General features: G+C 43.3%; 1 protein-coding gene across 4 annotated transcripts in view; it reads left to right on the top strand.

Annotated features, from left to right (window-relative positions):
- The first annotated feature begins 544 nt into the window (after window positions 1–544).
- EXOC2 (exocyst complex component 2) overlaps window positions 545–10,978 on the top strand; it is a 272,371-nt gene continuing 261,937 nt past the window's right edge. For all 4 annotated transcript variants that reach the window (XM_053672552.1, XM_053672553.1, XM_037142694.2 and 1 more), the window contains exon 1: window positions 545–674. The gene's annotated coding sequence lies outside the window, so the exon portion shown is untranslated. The remainder of the gene's footprint in view (window positions 675–10,978) is intronic.

Below are 10,978 nucleotides of genomic sequence, written 5' to 3'. Positions count from 1 at the left end.
CACTCTCCTCAGAACACTCTCATCCTCCATTTTCACGGATGTTCTTGCTGGTTTTGTTTTTTCCTTTGCTAAAAAAAATAGAAGCAACTAGAAGAGTATTTTGTCATTTTCCCGGCACCATCTTCTGCCATCCCCACGTCATTCTCTGCCTAGACTGTGCAGTAGCTCCTTAAGTGATTCCTTGCCATACCTCCTGCCATACCACGGGCTACGCTCAGCCCAGGGAGACCCTGAAAGGTGAATGCACGTCATCCATCTTTCTACATCTAGCGCCTATGCCACAGGAGTGTTAGCTGAATTTAAACGATCAGCTCTCAGGATCGCAGTAGAGTGGCATTCTCCTCCATAATTTTCAGGATCCTCTGGTTTTCAAGAGTCACCCCACCTCCAACAGCCTCGGTTTGTAAGCACCATCCTTGCTTCCGCTCTACACCCCAGGTCCCCGCCCCGTCCCCGCCCCAGTCCCCGCCCCCGTCCGTCTCCCCCCCCCCCCCCACCGTGTCCTGTTTCCTTCTATCGGAAACTCGGCGCTCCGCTACGACGCTGATCGACACCTTCGGCACTCCCGGTGGGCGGAAGTGGGGGGCAGTAGGTTGCTCGCTGCCACCCGGGAGTGCTTCAGGAGCCGCCGGAACCCTGTGGGAGCGTGCCGGAGGGCCGGCAGGCGGGATGAGGTATGTGTTGTAGCCTGGACGCTCTGGCTGAGGGCCAACCCGAGAGGCGCAAACAGGCGGGGCTGCGGGCCCGACTGGTGGTGCGGTGGGTGGGAGTGGCAGGCGGCAAGCGAGTGTCCTCAAACCGCCGTCCAGCGAGCGGAGGAGGAGCGGCGTAAGTGCTTCCGCTGCCTTCGCCCAGCGCGCGATCCCGATCTCCCCAACTCTGATCTTCGAGGGGTCCTGCATTGAGTCTCCGCCCCCTTGCGCCCCCGAGCTATTGTTACTGACTGGGCTCGAGAATATGTTGGTGCAGAGCTGATATGTTGTTGCAGACCGAGTGTGAGACACGTTCTGCTTACTTTCTCCTCAGTGTAGAGCTTGACTGGGCATTTCCTAGTCGCCTGTCACTGTCGTAAGCATTTTCCTGTGACAGGTTCGGTTCCTCTGGAGGTAGATGACTGCTGTGGAAACAACACGGGAGTAAAGGGACTAGCCTGAAGTCAGGTTACTGTTCAGCCGTCATTGATTTGCATGGTCAGGCTCTGGGGCGGCGCACCCACCCACAGTTAACCTCTCCTTCAACGTGTAGTAAAGAGACACTGCTTTATTCCAACAAAGTTCTTGAGAGAGCTTGTTTTTAAATGGGAATAAGCTAGGTTTAGTCGCTGAAGGTTAATCATACCAATAAGTATGAGAAAATTTGTTTCATTGTTTTTAGGAGTCTGAGTAAACCTACAAGGAAAACTAGAAAAATCCTGTAAAAATCAACCACATCTTAATTAAATAAGTCATCTGGGTGCACTATATTGGGTAGCTAGTTCTAACTCTAGTTAATGCCGCTCTATCTCCCAATGATTAATAATATATTAGTACACTCTGGGCAGATTCAGTGTAAGTCACTACTAACAAAGAACTGAAATCCAAAAGGATCATCTGTGTGCTAAAAGTTGTCGACTCAAAGGGTGGTAATAGAAAGGATGATGTGCTTACTACTTAAATGTTCTGTTTAAGTAGAAACAATCATTTTAAGCAGAGAAGCAGAGGATCCCCCATTATAATTTGGAAAAACAATTGGGAGGTTCAAAAAATAATTTTTTCTTGTCAAGCATTTAATTTCCTGTACTAAATATAATGTAATTTGAACTATTCTCTTTTGAAAAGACTGTTGTTAACCTGCTATGTTAAATTTCTATTCCACAAATATTTGAGAGCTTGTTATATGAAACATGAGAAAAGAAATTGGTACTCAAAAATTTGGCAGAGACAGTCTTCTAACAAAGGGTTTTGGACAATTTCTAGTGTCAGGCAGTGGCAGCATTAAGCCATATAGGAAATGTTGGTTATATACTTAGTTTCTCAATCACTTTTCCACCCATTTTCCAGCTTACTCCTCTTCATCTAATCAGGATTCCTAGTACAGCACCTACCACATAGTAGGAGCTTAACTGTTTGTTGAATGGATGAGTTTTAGGTCATTTTTGAGTAGAGAGGATTTTGAAATTGACCGGAATGGGAAATAACACTGACCACTCTGCTAAAAGCAGTATGCTGCAATGTGAATTGTTCACAGCCCTGGGAAATGTGTTCATGGATCCCCTGGAGTGTCTGGTGAATCCAGTAGTGTAGTAGTGTTTAGTTATAATCACATGATTCAGTTTATATTAATTTAAAATATTATTGGTATAAACACATAAACTTAAAGCAATTGTAGAGAAGTTATGAATCTTCTTTTTAATAATATATTTTGTTGATTATGCCATTATAGTTGTCCCATTTCCCCCCTTCATTCCCCTCCACCCCGCACACCCCCTCCCACCCACATTCCCCCACTTTAGTTCATGTCCATGTGTCATAAGTTCTTTAGCTTGTACATTTCCCACACTACTCTTGCCCTCCCCCCATCTATTTTTTTCCCCACCGTCTGTGCTACTTATTCTTGGTACCTTCTCCCCCCTTCTCCTGCCACTCCCCTGTTGCTAATCCTCCATGTGATCTCCAATTTTGTGGCTCTGCTCCTGTTCTAGCTGTCCTTTTAGTTTGCTTTTGGTTTAGGTGTGGTTGTTAACAACTGTGAGTTTGATGTCTTTTCACTGTTCATATTTTTTATCTTCTTTTTCTTAGACAAGTCCCTTTAACATTTCATATAATAAGGGCTTGGTGATGATGAACTCCTTGAACTTGACCTTATCTGAGAAGTGCTTTATCTGCCCTTCCATTTTAAATGAAAACTTTGCTGGATAGAGCAATCTTGGATGTAGGTCCTTGCCTTTCACGACTTGGAATACTTCTTTCCAGCCCCTTCTTGTCTATAAGGTCTCTTTGGAGAAATCAACTGACAGTCTTATGGGTAAGACTGTAGGTAACTGTCCTTTGTAGGTAACTGTCTTCTTATCTCTTGCTGCTTCTACGATTCTCTCTTTCATTTTAATCTTGGGTAATGTAATTATGATGTGCCTTTGTGTGTTCCTCCTTGGGTCCAACTTCTTTCCTACTCTCTGAGCTTCCTGGAAGTCTATTTCCTTTGCCAGATTGGGGAAGTTCTCCTTTATTATTTGTTCAAATAAGTTTTTCAGTTGTTGCTCTTCCTCTTCCCCTTCTGGTACCCCTGTAATTCGGATGTTAGAATGGTTAAAGATGTCCTGGAGGTTCCTAAGCCTCTCCTAATTTTCTGGAATTCTTGTTTCTTCATTCTTTTCTGTTTGGTTGATTCTTTCTTCTTTCTGGTCCACTACCTTGATTTGAGTCCTAGTTTTCTTTCCATCATTATTGCATTTCCTGTGCATTTTCCTTCATTTCACTTATTGTAGCCTTCATTTTTTCATCTAATTTGCGACCAAAATCAACCACTTCTGTGAGCTTCCTGATCACCAGTATTTTGAGTTATGCATGTGATAGGTTGGCTATCTCTTGGTCGCTTAAAAGTATTGGCTCTGGGGCTTTGATTTGTTCTTCAGTTTGAACCATAATTTTTTGATCTTGACGTGCCTGTTATGTATGAGGGGTGGAGCCTTAGGCGTTCACCACGGCGGGGCAACCCAGTCAGTATGTTGTGACACTGTTTATGGGGGTGAGGTGAGAGAAGGAACAATGGCACCTGCTCCGGTCTCTCTCTCAGATCCAAGTTCCCTCTGCTGCTTCCCACAAGCAAACTGGCCCCTCTGGTGCTGGTTCCTGGGTGGGTGGACCTATGCATGGCCTAGGACCCTGCAGATCCCCCCATCGAACTTTCCTGTGAGGATGGGAGTCTCTCACTGCACCTCAGCCCCTGCAAGTGTTTTCAATCAGTGCTTTTAGGCTTTATTTCCGGTCGCTGGGGCCCTGGGTTGCAGGGTCAGTTTTGCTGCCCATTTTTGCATGGTTTATCTGCTCATCTCACTGGGTCTGCTTGTTTCCTCCCCGAGCCCAGGGTCTGCTAACTCCACACTGCCTGCGTGCCTGAGTCTGCCAGCCACCATTTTTTCCTGCTATGACCCCTCTCCTCTGGCCACTGCCTCTGCCCTCTTACTGGTCTGGATGAATGGTTGTCAGACTTCCATACAGTTCAATTTTCTGTCTGTCTTGGTTGTGTTTTTGTTTCTAAATCTTTGTTGTCCTTAATTTTGGTTGTGCGAAGAGGCACATTGTTTCCACCTATACCTCCATCTTGGCTGGAAGTTGAAATTATGGATCTCGAAGCTTGGATGCACAGGTATCCTTGAGCTTCAGTTTGAAAATTGCAGTAAAATGTATTTTGGCTGAGAAGTTGAAGAAACTACCCATTTGTGCTGTAGCCTAGGCTGAATTACTTAGCCTCTTTGGGCTTCAGTCTCCATTTTTCTATACTCAGAGAGTACATAAAACTAGATTATTTGATTTTTTTAAAAGATTTTATTTATTTATCTTTAGAGGGGAAGGGAAGGGGAGAGGGAGAGAAATATCAGTGCATGGTTGCCTCTAGTGCATCCCCTGCTGGGAACTGGCCTGCAACCCAGACATGTGCCCTGACTAGGAATTGAACCGTGATCCTTTGATTTTCAGTCCCACGCTCAACCCACTGAGCTATGCCAGCCAGGGCTCATTTCTTTTAAAAAAAAGATTTTATTTATTTATTTTTAGAGAGAGGTGAAGGTAGGGAGAGAGAAAAACGTCAATGTTTGTTTGCCTCCCATGTGCACCCCCCACTGGGGACTTGGCCTGCAATCCAGGCCTGTGCCATGATTGGGAATCCAACCAGTGACCATTTGGTTCAAAGGCCTGCTCTCAATCCACTGAGGCACACCAGCCAGGGCATATATTATTTCTAAGAGTTCTTTTTGCTTTGAAAATTTCTAACTCAGTGAATTTTATAATCACTTAGCACTTGTCTTACCCATGAGTTGTCTTAGGGGCTGTGGCTATTACTGGTATTTACATATCTGTCAAAAGACAAAGCTCTTACTGGACAGGGATTAGTCTCAGTCATTTTGTATTTCCCAATTTTAGCATATGCCTGACACACACTGGGAATAAAATAATGTTAGCCTAGATTCTAAGGGGGCATTTTTGCTCTCTCAAAGAATAGCTAAAAACTAAATTGTAGTATTATAAGAACAGTAACAATTTAGAGGGAAGGATCTGTTGGGGTACAGTAATTGGGAAGGCTTCATGGAAGTCAGACCTTAAGGGGAAGGATGTGCTCCTTCACAGGAAAGGCAAGTGAACATTTGGGCAGCACACTAGGAAGAAAGGCCCACTGACCGGTTAAGTGAGTTCATTTTGAATTATGGAGTGACGTAAAGGTCAGGCACAGAAATTTGAAACTTTATGAACATTTTTTAACTTATTACTGGGGTGGGCCATACAGTTTGCCTTATTTATGGTTTTGTTTTTAGTAATTTCTTCTGCTTACTATTTCTCCTTTACAGTAAATCTTTGTGCCAATAATAGAAAGAACAGTGGACACCTGGGCTTGGGAAACCTGGATTTTAGTTAATTAGAATATATATGGCACAAAGTGGATTCAAGCAGGCACCTAGAATGTTACCTGGCACAAAGTTAGCATTAGTAATCATTGTGATACACTGAATGAGTTCTTTCTTTGTTACTTGCTAGCTGTGCTGCTTTTGGCAGGTTTGGCCCTTTGTTTCATCTTTGACCAAATTTTCTAACACTTTTTCTTTTTACAGAATTCTGTGGTTTTGGAGGATATATGATTTAACTTTATTGTATTATAATTTTATTCAAAGACAAGACAAAAAGCTAGGAATATCTGACTTTAGTTTAATTTCCATGAAAGCCCCATGTGATTGACGTAATGAGTATCTGGATAAATCAGGGTCTCAGCAGGAATCAGAATTCCTCCAGATAGTTCCAATAAGAAGGTTTTAATAAAGGGACTACTTTCAGAGGCATAGCAGTGTGAGGGAACAGAGATAGTGAGGCCTGAAGAGAAACTAACAACAATTGGAATGGATAAACGGTGAAAGTAAAGTCCACTAAGAGTTGGACCCACAGAGGAAGGGTATAATAATTGCCTGAGATGTGCTTGGGGTGGGGGAGTAGAACTGATGTCCCCCAATGTGAAACTGGTCCACTTCTGAAGTTAAAAGCTCAGACCTACTGCTTGTTGCTTACATATATAGTGTTTCATCTTTCTAAGCCCCACTCAGTTACCTCAATTACAACTGCTCTTTTATCGCATCTTTGGTCACTCTCATACCTGTATCCATCTGTATCCTCTTGCTGTCAAATTCTTAGCCCGGGATCATCTCAGTTCCTTACCTTCTGTAATGAATGAATGAACTGAATTGCTGAGACCAGCAAGGGAAAAGCCTAGTATATAGATTTGTACCTCTATAAGTTCATGTTCACCAATTTCAACTGGCCATCAAAGACTTTTCTAGAGTTTTCCTCCTCAGTGTTTGGTTCTGTTATTTCTTTTATTATCTCTTTTTTTCTTTTCAAAATATATTTTATTGATTATGCTATTACAGTTGTCCCAATTTTTTCCCCATTTGACCCCCTTTACCCAGTGCCCCCCTTCCCTCCAGCAATCCCTCTCTTTAGGTCATGTCCATGAGTCATACATGTAAGTTCTTTGGCTGCTTCATTTCCTATACTCTTCTTAAACTTCCCCTGTCTATTTTGTACCTACCATTTATGCATCTTAATCCTTGCACCATCTCCCCCATTCTCCCCTTCCCTCTCCCAGCTGATAACCCTCTAAATGATCTCGATATCTATGATTCTGTTCCTGCTGTAGTTATTTGCCTAGTTTTTTTTTTGTTTTTTAGATTCAGTTGTTGATAGTTGTGAATTTGTTGCCCTTTTAATGTTCATAGTTTTGATCTTCTTTCTCATAAATAAGTCCCTTTAACATTTTATTTTTTTAAAATTTTTTTTGATTATGCTGTTACAGTTGTTCTATTCCCCCCTTCATTCCCCTCCACCCTACCCCCCATCCCCACCATTACCCCCCCTTTAGTTTATGACCATGTGTCTCAAGTCCTTTAGATTCTATATTTCCCATGCTATTCTTGCCCCCCCTTCTATTTTCTATCTACTGTCTATGCTACTTATTTTCTGTACCTTCTCCCCCCTTCTCCTCCTCCCACTCCCCTGTTGCTAACCCTCCTTGAGATCTTCATTTCTATGTTTGCACTCCTGATCTAGCTGTCCTTTTAGTTTGCTTCCTTTTAGGTGTGGTTGTTAATAACTGTGAGTGTGTTGTCCTTTCACTGTTCATATTTCTTTAACTTCTTTTTCTTAGATAAGTCCCTTTAACATTTCATATAATAAGGCCTTGGTGATGATGAACTCCTTGAATTTGATCTTATCTGAGAAGCACCTTATCTGTCCTTTCATTCTAAATGAAAGTTTTGCTGGATAGAGCAATCTTGGTTGTAGGTCTTTGGATTTCATGACTTGGAATACCTCTTTCCAGCCCCTTCTTGCCTGTAAGGTCTCTTTTGAGAAATCCGCTGACAGTCTGATGGGGACTCCTTTGTAGGTGACTGTCCCCTTAGCTCTTGCTGCTTCTAGGATTCTCTCCTTCATTTTAATCTTGGCTAATGTAATGATGATGTGCCTTGGTGTGTTTCTTCTTGGGTCCAACTTCTTTGGGACTCTCTGAGCTTCCTGGTTTCCTGGAAGTCTATTTCCTTTGCCAGATTGGGGAAATTCTCCTTTATTATTTGTTCAAATAAGTTTTCCACTGGTGGCTGTGCCTTTCCCCCTTCTGGTACCCCTATAATTCGGATGTTGGAGCGTTTAAAGATGTCCTGGAGGTTCCTAAGACTCTCCTCATTTCTTTGAATTCTTGCTTCTTGACTCTTTTCTGTTTGGCCATTATTTGCTTTCTTCTGGTCCACTCCATTGATTTGAGTCCCAGTTTCCTTTTCATTGCTGTTGGTGTCCTGTGCAATTCCATTCAATTAGTTTCGACTTCATATATTTGTCTAATTTGTGGCTATAATCAACCAGTTCTGTGAGGATCCTAATGACTAGTGTTTTAAACTGTGCGTCTGAGAGTTTTGCTATTTCTTCATCGCTTAGATCTGTGGGCTCTGGGGCTTTGAGATCTTGCGACATTTTTGGTCTGTTCTGGCCCTTTAAGTGTGAGAAGCAGCGCCTTGGACTCCCAGGTCACTGGATTGTGACGCTGAATGTGGAGGCGGGGTTAGAGCGGGAAATGGCGACCCCCTCTGCTGTTTCTCACAGCTGGGTGAGGAGCAGTGCCTTAGGTGGTTCACCTGGGCCGGGCCACTCAGAGTTGCTGGGTTGGGACGCTGTATGTGGAGGTGGGGTCAGAGCAGGGAAATGGCAGCGCCCTCCACTGCTGCTTGCCTCGGGGACCCGCTGGGCCCGGTCCAACCGCCCACTCCCTCGCCTGTCGGCCCGCGCACAAATGCGCGACCACAGTCAACACGCAGCACCGCTTCCCCCTGTCTCCCCGGGGTTGCTCGCCTGGTCGCTCGCTCGGTCGCTCACTAGGTCCAACCCTGCGCCTGGATTCCACGAGTCTGAATTCCGCACCTGAGTCCGTCTGACCGAGACCTCCTGTGCAACCCCGCTTCACCAGCCGCTGGTTTCGCCCCTTACCGGTCAGGCTGAAGAATTTGTTGTTAACAGACTTCCGAAAAGTTCAATTTTCCATGTTCTGGCTGTGTTTTCTGTTGCTAATATTTAGTTGTCTCTAAACTTGGTTGTGTGAGAAGGCACAGCACATCCACCTATGCCTCCATCTTGGTGGAAGTCCCCCTTTAACATTTTATGTAATGAAATGGCGTGGTGATGATGAACTCCTTTAGCTTTTCCTTATCTAGGAAATACTTTATTTGACTTTCCATTCTAAATGACAGCTTTGCTGGATAGAGTAATCTAGGTTGTAGGTTCTTGTTTTTCATCACTTTTAATACTTCTTGCCAGTCGTTTCTTGCCTGCAGTTTTTTTGAGAAATTAGTTGATAGTCTTATGGGAACTCCTTTGTAGGTAAGTCTCTGCTTTTCTCCTGCTGCTTTTAAGTTTTTTTCTTTATCTTTAACCTTTGGCATTTTAATTACTATATGTTTTGGTGTGGTTCTCTTTGGGTCTTTGTGCTTCCTGGACTTGTATGTCTGTTTCCTTTACCAAATTGGGGAAGTTTTCTTTCATTATTTTTTCAAATGAGTTTTCAGTTTTTTGCTCTTTCTCATCTTTTGGCACCTCCACGATTCAGATATTGGTACCCTTAAAGTTGTTGCCGAGGTTCCTAAGCCTGTCCTCATTTTTTTTTTAAATTCTTTTTTCTTCTGTTGTTCTGATTGAATGCTTTTTTCTTCCTTTTGTTCTAAACCATTGATTTGATTCTCAGCTTCATCCTCTCCACTGTTGGTTCCCTGTAGACTTTTCTTTATTTCACTTAGTATAAACTTCATTTCTTCCATTATGTTTTTGTCATACTCAGTGAGTTCTTTGATTATCCTGATCGCCAGTGTTTTGAACTCTGCATCTGATAAGTTGCTATCTCCATTTCGTTTAGTTCTTTTTCTGGGGTGTTGTTCTGTTCTTTCATTTGGGCCATATTTCTTTGTCTCCTCAGTTTAGCAGCCTCACTGTGTTTGTTGCTGTGTATTAGGAGAGCTGCTTTGACTCCCTATAAAAGACCCCAGTAAATTGTATGGGGTGGAGTCTTAGGTAATCGCCAGGGTAGGGCAACTGCTTTACTGCTTTGTGGATCTGTGTGGGGTGAGGGTTTGGAGAGGGGACTATGCCGCTACCTGGCTTCTGGGGGTGTACCCAGCACTCTCCTGTTTCTAGTCACTTAACCCACTCCCCTTATGCGACTAGCACCCTTCCAACTGTTGCCCAGGTATTGAATCCCAGAGTAGGTGAATTTGCATGTTTTACGAATGTTCTGGCCCTTTAAGGGAAATTTCTTGAAAGTCCACCTGTTTCTTCTGCTGTCCCAACCCCCAGTGGCTTTTACAGCTAGAAGTTACAAGGATTTATCTTCCTGACTCTGGAACCCTGGGCTGTGCGGTCTGGCTTAGGGCTGGGGTTGCTCATTCCCAAGGTACCCCTCTAGAGTTTTATCAACCACACGTGAATGTGGAGCCGCTTGTGCACATTCTGCTGCTTCTCGGTGCCTCACCATGTCTCCTCGCCTCTCTGCCTCTCCTACCCATCTGGATGATTGTGACTTCTTTAAATTCTTGGTTGTTGGACTTCCAACACTTCAATTTTATGACAGTTCTGGGTGTTTTTTTTGTTTTGAGATTTAGTTGTAACTCTTTTTGTGGTTGTTGTATGAGGAGGCAAAGTGTGTCTGTCTACCTATGCCTCCATCTTGATCAGAAGCCCCCTGATTCTGTTCTTTGCAGAATCCCTTTGAAGCATTTTTCACTTGTCTCAAAACCCCTCATCTTTTCATGTAATCAGTACTGTTAGTAGATCATCTTGCCTGCAACTTCAGTATTTACAGAACTCTCAGAGAAGAATCCTATGCTCTTTTTCCCCAAAAACTTTTCTCTTTCTCCAGTTACACTGAAAGAGATGGTGTTTACATTAAGAAGTTCCTTGAACCTGGGTTCTGTATCCCATCCATTTCTGCCTTTTGGAGCAATCCACTCAGTCTTCTTCTCTTGCCAAAGGCTCCTCCCTCTGAGCCTTTAAGCATGTTTAGAGACAGACAATAAAGCAAATCAGAAAAGCAGTAACAGTAAAAACGTATCATCCTCCTTTGATTTCACATTTCCCTGGTAAAATTCCTCTCTGTTCTTTCCCAAATCTTGATGGATTAAACAAAAGTAGGAATCAATTTTATTTGATAATATTGTTCAGGTGGTCTCTCTTTCTTGTGGAAAAAAACATTTTTTGGAAAGTTA

The sequence above is a fragment of the Artibeus jamaicensis genome, unplaced genomic scaffold, assembly GCF_021234435.1.
Source record: "Artibeus jamaicensis isolate MK-2021 breed Jamaican fruit bat unplaced genomic scaffold, CSHL_Jam_final contig_769, whole genome shotgun sequence".
NCBI classification, from domain to species: Eukaryota; Metazoa; Chordata; class Mammalia; order Chiroptera; family Phyllostomidae; genus Artibeus; species Artibeus jamaicensis.
This window is presented reverse-complemented; position numbering and strand designations above follow the sequence as displayed.